The sequence below is a fragment of the Canis lupus genome, chromosome 33 (assembly GCF_048164855.1).
Source record: "Canis lupus baileyi chromosome 33, mCanLup2.hap1, whole genome shotgun sequence".
Lineage (NCBI taxonomy): Eukaryota > Metazoa > Chordata > Mammalia > Carnivora > Canidae > Canis > Canis lupus.
In genome coordinates, this window is record NC_132870.1 from 36,974,340 (window position 1) to 36,991,329 (window position 16,990).

A 16,990-nucleotide genomic window follows, 5' to 3' on the forward strand; every position below is an offset into this window, starting at 1 on the left:
TCTATGTAGAGTATCATGTCATCGGCGAAGAGGGAGAGTTCGACTTCTTCTTTGCCAATTTGAATGCCTTTAATGTCTTTTTGTTGTCTGACTGCTGAGGCTAGGACTTCCAGTACTATGTTGAATAGCAGTGGTGAGAGTGGACATCCCTGTTTTGTTCCTGATCTTAGGGGAAAGGCTCCCAGTGCTTTCCCATTGAGAATGATATTTGCTGTGGGCTTTTCGTAGATGGCTTTTAAGATGTTGAGGAATGTTCCCTCTATCCCTACACTCTGAAGAGTTTTGATCAGGAATGGATGCTGTATTTTGTCAAATACTTTCTCTGCATCTAATGAGAGGATCATATGGTTCTTGGTTTTTCTCTTACTGATATGATGAATCACATTGATTGTTTCATGAGTGTTGAACCAGCCTTGTGTTCCGAGGATAAATCCTACTTGGTCATGGTGAATAATTTTCTAATGTACTGTTGGATCCTATTGGCTAATATCTTGTTGAGAATTTTTGCATCCATGTTCATCAGGGATATTGGTCTGTAATTCTCCTTTATGGTGGGGTCTTTGTCTGGTTTTGGAATTAAGGTGATGCTGGCCTCATAGAACGAATTTGGAAGTACTCCATCTCTTTCTATCTTTCCAAACAGCTTTAGGAGAATAGGTATGGTTTCTTCTTTAAACGTTTGATAGAATTCCCCTGCGAAGCCATCTGGCCCTAGACTTTTGTGTCTTGGGAGGTTTTTGATGACTGCTTCAAGTTCCTCCCTGGTTATTGGCCTGTTAAGGTTTTCTATTTCTTCCTGTTCCAGTTTTGGTACTTTGTGGCTTTCCAGGAATGCGTCCGTTTCTTCTAGATTGCCTAATTTATTGGCGTATAGCTGTTCAAAATATGTTTTAAAATCGTTTGTATTTCCTTGGTGTTGGTAGTGATCTCTCCTTTCTCATTCATTATTTTATTAATTTGAGTCTTCTCTCTTTTCTTTTTAATAAGGCTGGCTAATGGTTTATCTATCTTATTAATTCTTTCAAAGAACCAACTCCTGGTTTTGTTGATCTGTTCCACAGTTCTTCTGGTCTCGATTTCGTTGAGTTCTGCTCGAATCTTAATTAACTCTCTTCTTCTGCTGGGGGTAGGATCTATCTGCTGTTTTTTCTCTAGCTCCTTTATGTGTAAGGTTAGCTTTTGTATTTGAGTTCTTTCCAGTTTTTGAATGGATGCTTGTGTTGCGATGTATTTCCCCCTCAGGACTGCTTTTGCTGCATCCCAAAGATTTTGAACAGTCATATCTTCATTCTCATTAGTTTCCATGAATCTTTTTAATTCTTCGTTAATTCCTGGTTGACCCTTTCATCTTTTAGCAGGATGGTCCTTAACTTCCATGTGTTTGAGGTCCTTCCAAACTTCTTGTTGTAATTTAGTTCTAATTTCAAGGCATTATGGTCTGAGAATATGCAGGGGAAGATCCCAATCTTTTGGTATCAGTTCAGACCTGATTTGTGACCCAGTATGTGGTCTATTCTGGAGAAAGTTCCATGTGCACTTGAGAAGAATGTGTATTCAGTTGAGTTTGGATGTAAAGTTCTGTAGATATCTGTGAAATCCATCTGGTCCAGTGTATCATTTAAAGCTCTCGTTTCTTTGGAGATGTTGTGTTTAGAAGACCTATCGAGTGTAGAAAGAGCTAGATTAAAGTCACCAAGTATAAGTGTATTATTATCTAAGTATGTCTTAACTTTGGTTATCAATTGATTGATATATTTGGCAGCTCCCACATTCGGGGCATATATATTGAGGATTGTTAAGTCCTCTTGTTGGATAGATCCTTTAAGTATGAGATAGTGTCCCTCTTCATCTCTCACTACAGTCTTCGGGATAAATTTTAGTTTATCTGATATAAGGATGGCTACCCCTGCTTTCTTTTGAGGACCATTTGAATGGGAAATGGTTCTCCAACCTTTTATTTTCAGGTTGTAGGTGTCCTTCTGTCTAAAATGAGTCTCTTGTAGACAGCAAATAGATGGGTCCTGCTTTTTTATCTAGTCTGAAACCCTGCACCTTTTGATGGGGTCATTAAGTCTGTTCACATTCAGAGTTACTATTGAAAGATATGAGTTTAGTGTCATCATGATATCTATTCAGTCCCTGTTTTTGTGGATTGTTCCACTGAACTTCTTCTTAAAGGGGAATTTTAAGAGTCCCCCTTAAAATTTCTTGCAGAGCTGGTTTGGAGGTCACATATTCTTTCAGTTCCTGCCTGTCTTGGAAGCTCTTTATCTCTCCTTCCATTTTGAATGAGAGCCTTGCTGGATAAAGTATTCTTGGTTGCATGTTCTTCTCATTTAGGACCCTGAATATATCCTGTGTGCCCTTTCTGGCCTGCCAGGTCTCTGTGGAGAGGTCTGCTGTTACCCTAATACTCCTCCCCATAAAAGTTAGGGATTTCTTTTCTCTTGCTGTTTTAAGGATCTTCTCTTTATCTTTGGAATTTGCAAGCTTAACTATTAAATGTCGAAGAGTTGAAAAGTTTTTATTGATTTTAAGGGGGGGAGATCTCTCTATCTCCTGGATCTGAATGCCTGTTTCCCTTCCCAGATAAGGAAAGGTTTCAGCTAGGATTTATCCAAATACATATTCTCCATGCAGGGAGCCCATGGTGGGACTCCACCCTGGGTCTCCAGGATCATGCCCTGGCCTGACGGCAGCGCTAAACCACTGAGCTACCCAGGCTGCCCTATTTATTTTAATTCTGCTGCTAATACATTTTGTCTTTAAGAATACCACAGAACCTAAACAATAAAATGAATCTTTCCTATATTGTAGAAAATGCTAATATTACTTGATTTACGGACGGAAACGTAGTCACCTCTGTATTTTTAATTTTCTGCTACCATTCAATAAAAATGTTTCCATTATAATTTGGAATATAAGTTATATACAATGTAGTCAACCAAATAGCATTATTGTCCTTTGAATAGCAGATCCATCAAGGAAGATACATGCATTTTCTTCCTGAGATGAAAGGCAATATGTTAATCCAAAGGCTCTTTTAAAAACCTGCAGAATGAAGATATTCAGTAAGCTAGATAATTTAAAATTAAAAGCAGAACTAGAAGGTAGAGTCTTTGAAAAATAAGTGTCATCACAGTAGCTGATGTGCTTTCTGAACTACAATATTTTTTCTTCTCTGTACTGATGTTAAAATCATAAAAATTAAAATAAATTCTTTTTATACATAAAACTTGAGTAACTTTCCCAATAAACTACAATTTACATTTATCAGTGAACCGCAAGATATTATTTATTGCATCATATGAAGATAAGTTTAATAGCATCAGTCTTAGGGTAATTTAAGGGCTATAGTCAATAGGCAGACCCATATTCATCCACTTGTTTTATTTCTGCTCAGATTTTCTTTAGCCATTATTGTATATCAATTTTCTTTTTTTTGTATATCAAATTTCTGATTAATAACAGCAAGTAGAGAAAAGCAAATTTCAGGATCTTATGATCCCTGTGTTAACTTTTTTTTTGAGATCTATCTAAAATAGTCAAAGTCTACATGTCCATTTTATTTTTATGCTGTAGAAATGGATCAAGAACAAATTTAAAAGCCCTTGTATCTAAAAGTGATAGGCAAGATTTATCCCCTTTGACTAAAATAACATGAATTTAAAATACAGATGAATACATCATATAGTGTTAAGGTTGAAAGATAAATAAAAGATCTTCAGACCAACTCTCTTATTTTATAAGTAAGGAAATTGAGTTCTAAAAACATAACTGACCTACCTGGAATTATAAGAAATCAGTTAATTTTGTGTCTCTCCCTCAGTCATATTCCCCTGGCAAAAACATCAACCCAGATGTTACAGATTAAGTTATTTTCCCCTGCTGAAAAAACATGTCCACATCCCAAAACCCAGCACCTGAGAATATTAGCTTATTTGGAGATAGATTCATTGCACATGTAATTAGTTAAGTTAGAGATCATACTGAAATAAGGTAGGCCCCTAATTCCAATACAAGTGATGCCTTTATAGGAACACAACCATGTGAAGAGAGAAATGCAGAGAGAATGTCATAGGGCTACAAAAGCGGAGATTGGAGTTATGCAACTGTAAGCCAAAGGATGCAGAAGATTGTCAGTAAATCACTAGAAGCTAGGAAGAAGTAAGAAAGGGTTTCCTATAGGTTTCAGAGGGGGCATGGCCCTGCTAATACCTTAATCACCAGCCTCCAGAACTGAGAGACAATATATTTCTATTTTCTTATGCTACATTTGTGGTACTTTGTTACAGTAGCCCTAGAAAACTAATACACCAGGTAAACCCACCTATCTGCCTTTTTTGTGCAAATGACCACCTAAAATGGTGGAGAAAATCACACCACTGTGTGGACTTGTCTTATTTTAATCTATGACCACAAAACTCAAAAGAACACTTTGTAGCCATCCTATTACACTTTCCTAGTGAGTGCACTTTCTCAATATATATAAGGTTGATTGCACAAAGTCTGATCTTCTAAATATTCCAACATCCTCATCCTTTTGTCATCTGATGATCTTGTCTTTATACCTCATTGAGATAATGGAAGCAATTTAAACAGACTCCTTAATCTTCTACCACCAATCTACAAATATGACTAAGCCTCTATACATATTCTTTGTCTTTCCTTTTGTTACAGAGTAGAAATATTTCTATAACTCTTAAAATCATCTCTTTCCTGTGTGCTCTTTATGCATTCATTCATTCTCACTCTAAGCATATTTATCCTTGTTTTACTTTGGTATTCTAATGTTCTAATATGATTTGTTTGGTATTATAATGTTCTAATATTATTCTGTAAAAAAGAAAAGACAATTCCAACATTATTCTAAAAATTAAAAAGACAAAACAAAGTTTCCCTTTTACCATGGATATTCATCTTTCCAGATATTACCCGTTCTTTACCACTTCAGAATAAAACTTTTTAAAGAGTACAGATAAAGCTCCATATCCGTTTCCATTTCATTTTACAATCACAGCATTCTGACTTCTGTCCTCTGCGATTATTTTAACTTCTTTTATCAGGGTTACCAAAAACCTCTCTATTGCCCAATTCATTGGTTCCTATTTGTTGTCATTATAGAAGATTTCTTGGAAGCCTTCATTGAGGTTGGCTACTTCCTCCTTGACATACTTTCTTCCTTAGGACTTTTTGACTTTGCATTGTACTGGTTTTCTTCCTACCCCTTGGCTACTCTTCCCAATCTCCTTTGCTAAATACACCTCCTCCACCTTTTCTCTCAAGGCTGGCATTTTCAGTCCATGACGTCAAATGCATCTCCCCAAATGATCTCCTCTGGCTGCATGGCTTGAAAAGTATTTCCATGCTGATGATACTCAAAATTATACTCAAAATATTAGACAATTGTACCTGTGTACCCAAATGCTTGAAGCCTCCTTCCTAGGATTTGATAAGTATTTCAAATGTAGCATATCCAAAGTGAAATGATCCCCAAAGCCTGTTTCTTGTCCATTATTTCCAATCTTAGAAAATGCCATCAAAACCCAGACGCACAGTCCAAAAGTCTAGGAGCTATACTTAATTACTATATTTTCCTCCCCCTGTCCATCCAGTTTGTTTAATTGGTTCCATCTTCAATATATATTTATATATTTAAAATATAAAAATAAAATAAAATAAAATAAAATAAAATATATATTTAAAATACACTCACTTCTCACTATTCCTATTGCCACCAATCTTCAAAGATTGCATTATTGTTTGCCTTGATTTTTGAAGTAGCTTCCCACACAAACCCACTGCATCCCTATTCACCTTCCCCACAATTCATTTTCCAAACAGCATCTAGACAAGTGTCACAAACTAGATGTCTGAATGCATATCTAGAGACATTTCATTTTAATTAAGTTTAAATATCTTCAGAAAGAAAATGTGCCCTCCAATTTATCACAGCCTCTTCTGTTTTGTGTATGTCAAGCCTACATTATTCATAATGCTACCTTCCTGCCTCCTATAGTCAGTTGATTTGGGATTCTAATCACAAATCATCCTTAAAAAGTGTAAATCAGTAGACTGGGTAAAACATATTGTCTTCCTCAATGTAAGTTCACCTCACCCAGTCTGTTGACAGCCTGAACAGAATAAATGACTGAGTAAGAAAGAATTTAAGTAAGAATTAAGTAAGTAAGAAAGAATTCTCTGTCTCTCTGTTATCTCTCTATGTATATATAGTTTATATACATATATATAATATACGCATAACTAATATAAACTCTTGGTTCTATTTCTCTTGAAGTAAATATATGTGTATGTATGTATACATATATATGTACACACATATACACACCTATTAGCATATTATCAGATATGATTTGTCCAAGGTCAAGTAGAGACTCACAGGAAGTTGAAAGTGGCTTATGATTTATCCTATGATTCAGAGTGCCCAATATAGTTAATGTGTCTAGAACAGTTAATAAATATAGAGTGGCTAGAGCAGTTGCAGCAACTACATTAAACAAACTGCCACTTTGTCCAGAGTCATCAATCTGTCCCACGAATCTGGGGAAAATTGGCCTCAGTGCCATTTTGCCTTCAGTCTAACTGCCCACATCACATCACTGAGGTGATTGGAGAAGATGGTACAAACAATCATATGAATAAACTATTTTGATTTCTATGCCATCATTTTCTTAAGGTAAGAGATATACACCCAAATCTGCCATTCTGTTTGAAAATCACTGCTGGGGAAAAAGTTTACCATCTAATAACTAATAATCTATTTAAACCCTATGAGAGATGAGAACAATAGAAATAAATGCTTCTAAAATTATGACAAGTAATGAGAGATTTTCCTATTGAAAGTGAAACAGTTTTAAAGCAAACTTTAGCTTACATTTAAAGCAAAAGTAAAAAAAAAAAAAAACAACACTATTTACGAGAGTGTGTATTCTCAGATCTTAATTTTGCATTATTTAATTGATTCCTCACAATGCCATGAAAGTGATGTTATTGCCACTTATAGAAAAGGAAACATGATTTCTAAAGCTGAAGAACTTGCCCAAAGTTATAAAGTCACTATTGTGATACATATTTAGAGATGAGACACTTCCGTACCCCCATTCCATGCTACTTAACTGGCCACTAAAACAAACGTGTAAAAAACAAACATCAACATTGATTTTGATTTTTGTCAATTTTTATTTATTCATATGTGAACTGACACTATTAACCTCTTCTAGAAGCTAACCCTTAGGCATAGCTTCACATTAAAAATCTATAATCAGACATCCCAGGACTTTGAAATAGTACATTGAGTTTTCCTTACTTAAATGCGTTTATTATAAAAACTTGCCTATTTTTCAAAAGCTTATGTGTTTCAAAAGCTTGCAATATAGCTTATCAGTTACAAGGAATTGACTTAGAAACCTAATAATTGAATAAAAGAATTATCCAAGACTATTTTTTTTATCCAAGACTATTTAAAGCAGTCAAATCCTAAGTGATTCTTCAATTTCATACACTACTCAACTGCATTCTGGTTTTCTTAATGACTAATATTTAGTAGCCACACTCAATTATTATGACTGTTCATTATTAGCGTAAATATAAATAAACATTAACAAAATGCATTTTGGTTCACTTACAGTGACTTGGTATGATTTTTATTAATTGGTTTTCTTTTAGCGTATCTTTCCTTTTCAAGTGTTATTGAATTCTAACATCCCTCTTAAATTTCTTTTAAAAAACTTTGAAATTATCAATGAATAGACATATTGTTCTCTTATTGTAATAAATCTATTAAAAGATAAGCCAAAATCCAGAGAAATGTTTTTATTTTAATTATTTAACAAAGTCAAAACTAGAGCCTTTTTAAAAGTAATTATACTTTAAAAATAATATATTAAAAGATCACTTTTTTGTGTTTATAACCAACTTTTAAAAATAATAAAGTAAACGTTAAAAACATAGACTTCCAACTGTCACATCAAATAGCTAATGGAAAGCAATATACACTAGTATTGATTTGAGAGATAGTATCTAAATTATTTGGGCCTCCTATTGATTTCTTTTCAGAATATCAAATGTTTCTTATAACAAAATCAATATGGCACTTTACAAGACATTTGGCCAAAAGCGAGGCCATTCTCTGGGCAGCACTTTCAGACATATATCCATTCCATCCTCATTTGGTTACCACTATCAACTAGTTAATGGACATACTAAATGTACTGTACAATGGACAACATATATTTGCAACATTAGCATAGGCCATTTAGATACTATGTATAACTATCCAATGATAAAAAGAAGATAAACAGATGAATAAAATGTAAAATGAGAGCTACATACCCACTGATAGGTGTTTATTACATCAAAATTTCACATTAAAAAGATTGTTTTCAGAAATTTATCTCTTAATATATATTAAGAAATACAAGTAAATGAACTCCTGATATTGTAATACAAGCTTCTGAAAGAAGAAGAACTAACTTCTGTCATTTCCAAGTACATTATAAAATATTCTAGTATTAATAGAGGACCTGTGGTAAAAAACTGAATCCATCTATTTCACCTATATCATGGATACTATTATAACTGAACAAGCTAAAATAAATTGTTAAAAACAAAATATGATTAAATGTTATACACTAATTATGACTTAGTTGTAAAATCTGACTAAATGTTATACACCAAATAAGGCCAAAAGATGGGATTTATACATTCTAGTATAAAACTGATTGGTATATTTGGTTCAAAAAAGTAAATATTTTGGCTGAAAATAACTTTAAAGCTAATTTTACTAATTTCAAGACTAATTAAATCATTTACGACATATTTTTCAACAATATGTTTCATATTTTATATAGATATTTATATTTATAACATTATTATTCATAATATCAATAATAATGCTTTCTTTTGGGCTAATATTGGTTTTCTTTGCATTAAATGAAATTATAGGCATACCTTATTTAATTACACTTTGATTTATTGTGCTTTTCAGATATTCATTTTACAAATTGAAGGTTTGTGGAAACACTGCATCAAGCAAGTTTATCAGTGTCATTTTTTTAACAGCATTTGCTCACTCTGTTGGTAATTCTTGCAACATTTCAAATTTTTTCCATTATATCTATTACAGTGATCTGTGATCTTTGATGTTACTATTGTAATTGTTTTGGGGTGCCACAAACTGCACCCATATAACACAACAAACTCAGTGTGTTCCGAATGCTCCACTGACCAGCTTTTCTCCCATTTCTCTACCTCTCCTTGGGCCTCTCTATTCCCTGAGATACAACCGTTTTGAAATTAGACCAGTTGATAACCTTGCAATGGCCTGTAATTGTCCAAACAAAAGAAAGTCATCCATCTCTTACTTCAAATCAAAAGCTAGCAATGATTAAGCTTAGTGAGGAAGGCATACAAAAGTCCAGACTGGAAGTTAGACCTCTTGTGCCAATCAACCAAATTATAAAGGCAACAGAAAAGTTCTTGAAGGAAATTAAAATGCTACTCCAGTGAATACATGAAGATAGTCGAACAGCTTTATTGATGACATGGAGGAAGTTTTAGTGCTCTGAACAGAAGATCAAACCAGCACAGCATTCAGGTAACCCAAAACCTAATCCAGGACAAGACCATAATTCTCTTCACTTCTATGAATGCTGAGAGATGAGAAAGCTATAGAAGAAAAGTTGGAAGCCAGCATAGGTTGGTTCATGAGGTTTAAGGAAAGACATCATGGAGATGATTTAGGGAGCTAACACAAATGTGCAAGGTGAAGCCACAAGGGCCAATGTAGAAGCTGCTTCAAGTTATCCAAAATATCTAGTTAAGATAATTCATGAACATGACTACACTGAATAACATATTTTCAATGGAGACAAAATAGCCTTCTATTGGAAGAAGATGCCACCTAGGAATTTCATGGCAAGAGAGACGCTAATGCCTGGCTTCAAAGCTTCAAAGAACAGCTGACTTTCCTGTTAGGGGCTAATGCAGCTGGTGACTTTAAGTTGAAGCCAATGTTCATGTGCAATTCCAAAAATCCAAAAAGCCAATGTTCATGTGCCAATCCAAAAATCCAAAAAGCCCTTAAGAATTATTCTAAATCTCCTCTGTCTGTGCTCTTTAAATGGAACAACAAAGCCTAGATGACAGCATATCTGTTGACAACATGGTTTACTGAATATTTTAATCTCACTGTTGAGACCCACTCAGAAAAAAAGAGATTCCTTTCAAAAGATTATTTTCCATTGACAAGGCACCTGGTCACCCAAGAGCTCTGATGGAGATGTACAATGAGATGATTATTTCCATGCCTGCTAATACAATATCCATTCTGTGGCCCAGGGATCTAGGAGTTATTTTGATTTTCAGGTCCCATTATTTAAGAAATATACTTCATAGGCCTATAGTTGCCATATATAGTGAGTGATTCATTTGATGCATCTGGGCAAAATAAATGGAAAACATTCTGGAAAGGATTCATTATTCTGGATACCATTAAGAACATCTGTGGATTGTCAAAATATCAGCACAAAGAGGAATTGGAAAGAGGTTGATTCCAACCCTCATGAATGACTTTGATGAGTTCAAATCTTCTAGGGAGGAAGTAACTACAGATGTGACTGAATTTCTGGAATCTCATGAAAAAAACGAGTAGATGAAGAGTTGCTTCTTATGTATAAGCAAATAAAGCAGTTTCTTGAGCAGAATCTAGCTTTGATGAAAATGCTGTAAAGATTGTTGAAATGACAACAAAGAATTTAGAATAATACATAAACTTAGTTAATAAGTAATATGGTTTGAGAAGAAGTCCTACTGTGGTAAAATACTACCAAATAGCATATCATGCTACAGAAAAATTATTCATGAAAGGAGTTACTAGATACAGTAAACTCCATTGCTGTCTTACCCTAAGAAATTACTGCAGTCATCCCATTGCAACTCTCAGCAACCACCATCCCGATGAGTCAGCAGCCATCAACATTGAATAAAGGTACTCCATCAACAAAAAGCTTATGGCATTCCAAAAACTTGGATGACAGGTAACACTTTTTAGCATAAAGTATTTTTAACTAAGGTATGTTAATTTTTAGAAATAGTGCACTGCACACTAAAAAGACTACGGCAAAAAAAAAGACTACAATATAATGTAAACATAATTTTTACAACTATTGAGGAACCAAAAAAATTCATTTTACTTGCTTTATTGCAATATTTATTTTATTTCCATGGTTTGGAACTGAACTACATCTCTAAGGTATGCCTGTTATTTGTCTCATAAATACCTAAGTAGTAATAATAGCATCTTTCACTACATTAAAATCTAGAGAAAATTACTTCCAAGAAGAGAGAACACAGATAATCTACCACTGTTTATATAGAACATATAGTTTGACTCCACTATTGAGTTTTACATAGAAGGGATGTGGGGATAATAAAAGCTCAGGGGATCCACATAGTGAGAGATTCGATCTTTGGAAGGCACATTTTGAAAGAAGACAGCTTGGGACTGTGGGTACAGTTAATTTCATTAAATTTGCGTGAGATTCTTGCCTTCAGCAATAGAGCTTAGGTCCTTTACTATGTAATGGAGTCAATTTAAAAAGTAAGATAAGCACAAAGATAAGATTATGCATTTGGTGGGATACAAAATCAATATACAGAAATCCATTGCCTTTCTATACGCTAATAATGAGACAGAAGAAAGAGAAGTTAAGAAAACAATCCCATTTACAATTGTACCAAAAATAATAATGTACATAGGAGTAAATTTAACCAAAGAGTTGAAAGACCTATACTCTGAAAACTACAAAACGCTAATGAAAGAAATTGAAAACGTTACAAAGAATTGGAAAGACAGTCCATGATCATTGATTAGGAGAACAAGTATTGTTAAAGTGTCCATACTACCCAAAGCAAACTACAGATTCAATGCAATCTTTATCAAAATGCCAACAGCATTTTTCACAGAACTAGAACATACAATACTAAAATTGGCATGAAACCACAGAAGGTGAGACGCCTGGGTGGCTCAGTGGTTGAGCTTCTGCCTTCAGTTCAGGGCATGATCCAGGAATGGAGTCCCGCACTGGGCATCCTGAGAGGAGCCTGCTTCTCCCTCTGCCTGTCTCTTCCTCTCTTCCTGTGTCTCTCATGAATAAATAAATAAAATTTTTTAAAAAAAGAAAAGAAACTATAAAAGGTTCTGAATAACCAAAATAATCTTGAAAAAGAAGAAAAAAACTGAAGCTATCACAATTTGAGACCTCAAGTTATATTACAAAGCTATAGTAATCAAAACATTATGGTACTGTCAGAAAAATAAACACACAGATCAATGGAACAAAATAGAAAGTCCAGATATAAAGACACAATTATATGGTCAATTAATCTTTGACAAAGAAAACAAGAATATGCAATAAGAAAAAGGCCACTTCAACAAATAGTGCTGAAAAAACTGGATAGCAACATGGAAAAGAATAAAATGGGACCACTTTCTTATACCATACACAAAAATAAACTCAGATGGATTAGGGACCTAAATGATACCTGAAACTATAAAAATCCCAGGAGACAGCACAGGCAGTTATTTCTCCAACATTGGTTGTAGCAATATCCTTCTATATATGTCTCCTGAGGCAAAGGAAACAAAAGCATAAATAAACTCTTGGGACTAAATCAAAATAAAATCTTCTACACAGTGAAGGAAATAACCTGCAAAACTAGAAGACAACCTACTGAATGGAAATAAAATTTGCAAATGACATATCTAATAAAGGGTTAGTATCCAAAGTGTATAAGGAATTGTTACAACTGAACACCAAAAAAAGCAAATAATCTAATTTAAAAAATGAGCAGAAGACATGACAGACATTTCCACAAAGGAGATTTCCAGGTGACCAAAACACAGGAAAAGATGCTCAGCATCATTCATCATCAGGGAAATGCAAACCAAAACTACAATGAGATATTACCTCACACCTATGAGAATGTCAAAAGTCAAAGACTCAAGAAATAAGTATTGGTAAGGATGTAGAAAAAATGGAACCCTTCTGCACTGTTGGTGGGAATCCAAACTGGTGCAGCCACTGTGAAAGATAATACAGAGGTTCCTCAAAATTAAAAATGGGGATGTCTGGGTGACTCAGTGGTTGAATGTCTGCCTTTGGCCCAGGGTGTGATCCTGGAGTCCCAGGAGCCTGCTTCTCTCTCTGCCTGTGCCTCGGCCTCGTGTGTGTGTGTGTGTGTGTGTGTGTGTGTGTGTGTGTGTCTCATGAATAAATAAATAAAATCTTTTTAAAAAATTTAAAAAAAAGAATAACCTTAGGATCCAAGAGTTGCCCTATAGGATATTTACCCAAAGAATATGAAATAACTAATTTGAAGGGATATTTGCACCCCTACATTTACTGCAGCATTATTAACAATGATCAAACTGTGGAACCATCCCAAGTATCCATCAACAGATGAATGGATAAAGAGTAATACACACACACACACAAAAAAAATGGAACGTTATTCAGCATAGAAAAAGTGAGATCTTGTCATTTACAACAGCATGGATAGATCTAGAGAGTATAATGCTAAGCAAAATAAACCAATCAATGACAAATGCCATATGGTTTCATTCATATGTGGAGTTTAAGAAACAAAACAAAGAGGGAAAAAAGGGAACAAACCAAATAACAGACTCTTAACTATAGAGAACAAACAAATGGGTATAGGGAGATGGGTGAAATACGTGAAGTGGATCAAAAGTACATGTATCTTGATGAGCACTGAGTAATATATGGAAATAGTCAATCACTATATTGTACACCTGAAGTTAATATAACACTGTATGTTAACTATATTGGAAATAAAATTTTTTAAAATGCTGAGTTGAAGGAATAATTAAAAAAATAAAGAACAGGTAATGACTGAGTCATGTACCCAGTTGAATTTCTTAGGGATCTGTGTTTGACAAGGCAAGTTGACAACAGGAAAAATGTATTTCCAAAAATGAACTACTAATATGGAGATCTTTATAATTTATCTAACGGCAGAATTGAACCTCAAATCTAAAATAGTACATAAAAGTAAAGAGTAACACATTGGACTTACATGAGTTGGAGAGATGCAAGGCCAAAAGTGAATCAGGCCAACACAGTGAGAGTAGCTTGGCACTTCTCAAATTAGGTCCCACATTGTTGCTTTTCATATTTATTTAGTTGTAGTAAATTTCTTGAGAATGATTTCTTTCTTTATTGTTACAACCAAGGTTATAAACTGTCTGAAATAAGTACTACTTTATATTATACATAGAATACAATACTATTGTATATTTAAGTATATATTATATATCTTAGAGTATTCTAATAAAAAAGAGAAATGACTAGAAACACATTTATCAAAAACACCAAAATCATAGTATATTTTTTGTTTAAATGTGTCTTTCTGAATATTTGTGGAGTATATAGTAATATTTTAAATTATTTCATTAATAGGAAACCGTATGTGTCAATGAATATCCTGTCTTATCATTCTTGCTGAAACTATGCCTTATTTCTTATTTGGTATTATTTAACTTTATACACTTTTTCTTTGATTATTTTTACTAATTTTTAGTCTTTGAGGAAAAAAGGTTAAGGAATTTCCAACAGAGAAAAACATTTAGATTTGTTAACAAATAATTCTAATGCCTATGCAAAATAGATTAAAAGGCCTAAGTATTTTATTATTTATCTTTAGGGTAAAATATAATTTAAAATTCTGATAGCAGCATTAAAATTATACCCAATACCCAAGACATTTCAAAACATTTTCCATCATAATTGGCTCTTAGAAATAAACCACAGGCTTCCATTATTGAAATATCATACTGGCCATATGCAATTATGCACATCCCAGTTCACCTATGGATGTGTAGATTGCTCACTTTTTTAATATCTTGAGATCTCTAAAGAAGTTTGAGAATTCAGTTTGAAAAAAACATAGATACACTATATTTATGTGTATTTTTATTTCAAGGATTTTTAATTTATAGGAAAAAATCAGGTAAAAATGATTCAAGTATTATCAATTTGACACATGACAACTTCACAGCAGAGAGAATACCTCTGTTCTACATACATCCTTAAATTCATTAATAGGATATATTAAAGGACTATGAATATTACTATAATTTCAGTGTAGATTTTATATATAGAACAAAATATCTTCAACCATATAAAACTGGGTTAAAATACCAACTTCTCATACAATGTTGCCCAAACATCCTATTTACTACTAAACAAATTTATCCTACATTTATATACACATAACAATGAAACATTTTATGTTGTTAAATGAAATATTAGAAACTTGATTAGTTTACAAGTATAAGCATATCACAAATATGATTAGTAATGGATAGTTTTAAATTATTATCTACATATTTACTTTGTGTCAAGAGCTATACGAGGGTTTATGAAGGATTCACAAGAGTGCATGGTAGCTTTTATCCTCATTTGAGTAATATCCTACATGGAAAGACAACATATAAACCTTTGGAAAGATAACTAATAACAAAAGACAAGAAGCAATAAGTAAGAAAGATGCTCAAAAATTTCCATGGACCATGTGAGGAGACAGAACTCTGGGCTAAAGTTTTTCATAGAAGGTGCAGAAAAGAATGGTATTTTCATAAAGAAGCTATCATTTTTAAAGGCTATCAGCTGCAAAAATGAAATGCACTTTAAGCTAGAGCTCTGTTTCAACAAATATCAATTGGTTTGTTAGACTAAACAGTCTCAGATATGGTGAACAGTGCACATTTGGAGAATTAGTATGGATGGTACTTGCTTTTAGGTAATAGGATTGTAGGAGGGAAGAAAACAATTGATGGCCAGACAGGGGAAGGCCTTAACTGCTAGTTTAAGGCATAATAGCTTCATTCTTCCTCTCTGGCAAGTCATTGAAATGATTTTCTCTTGAGGCATTTTTGTATAGTTTGGTTTTTTCCTCCTATGCTATGAGACATTTGTTCAAATTATTTCCACCCATAATTTATTTGAGGCTCAGAAGATTCAGGTCCTAGCAACAGAATTTTTTGTTCAAGTAGAGTAATCTAACGTTGAAATAGAAACCTCCAAATGCTATTTTCAGTGTCCTCATGAACCATCTTCCAAATGGATGAAAACCTGACAGAAGTACCTAACTCAACAGCATTTGATTTGAAAACACCTTTCATAAAAAGGAACCTGTCCTGATGCCATTGCTTTTGGAGCACACTGTGGGTATATTTACTACTTTGTTGACCCTGTATTCCAAAAGTTGACTAAGATACTATAAAAAGAAGGAAGGAAGTGATCTGAGGATCAGATCCAGGCAGTAAAGGCTCACCGGCCATTCAGCACAACTGTCTTAATATGTCTGCACTATTTCTTGCATTTTGGGTACACTACGTATCAGTTATAGAATTTTTCCAAGATTTTTAGCAGGTGAGTGAAATTTGTATTTTAGAAAGGCTGATCTCTACCTTGTGCAGGATAGATCATTAGAGGTGGAGGAAGGAAACTAAAACAAGTTATAATACAGGAAGAATGAAGTGACCTGGCTTAACCTAATGACTATAGCAATGGGGGAGTTTGAACCAGCAGTACTGCGTGAAGTTGAGAAAAATAAATTTAACTTTATAGTTATTAAATAAGTAATATTGAATCATTTGCAACTTTAATCATAAAAGTCAACTACTGGTTGGAAATGAAATAGCAATGCTAATCATCAACTTGGAGGGATTGATAAAATGTGACATATAAAAGCCTATAACTATATGGCTCCCATCATGTCTCCAAGATTCTTTTTTCCCCCCAATCTTGATAATAGCAAAGGAATAAGTGGAAACTGACAAGATTCAAAAATAAAATTAATGTCAAGTTTCGTAAAGCCAATCATTTCTAAGTCACTGTGATCGAATGAAAGGTGGTGTAGAAATCCTCACCCATCTGTTTCAATT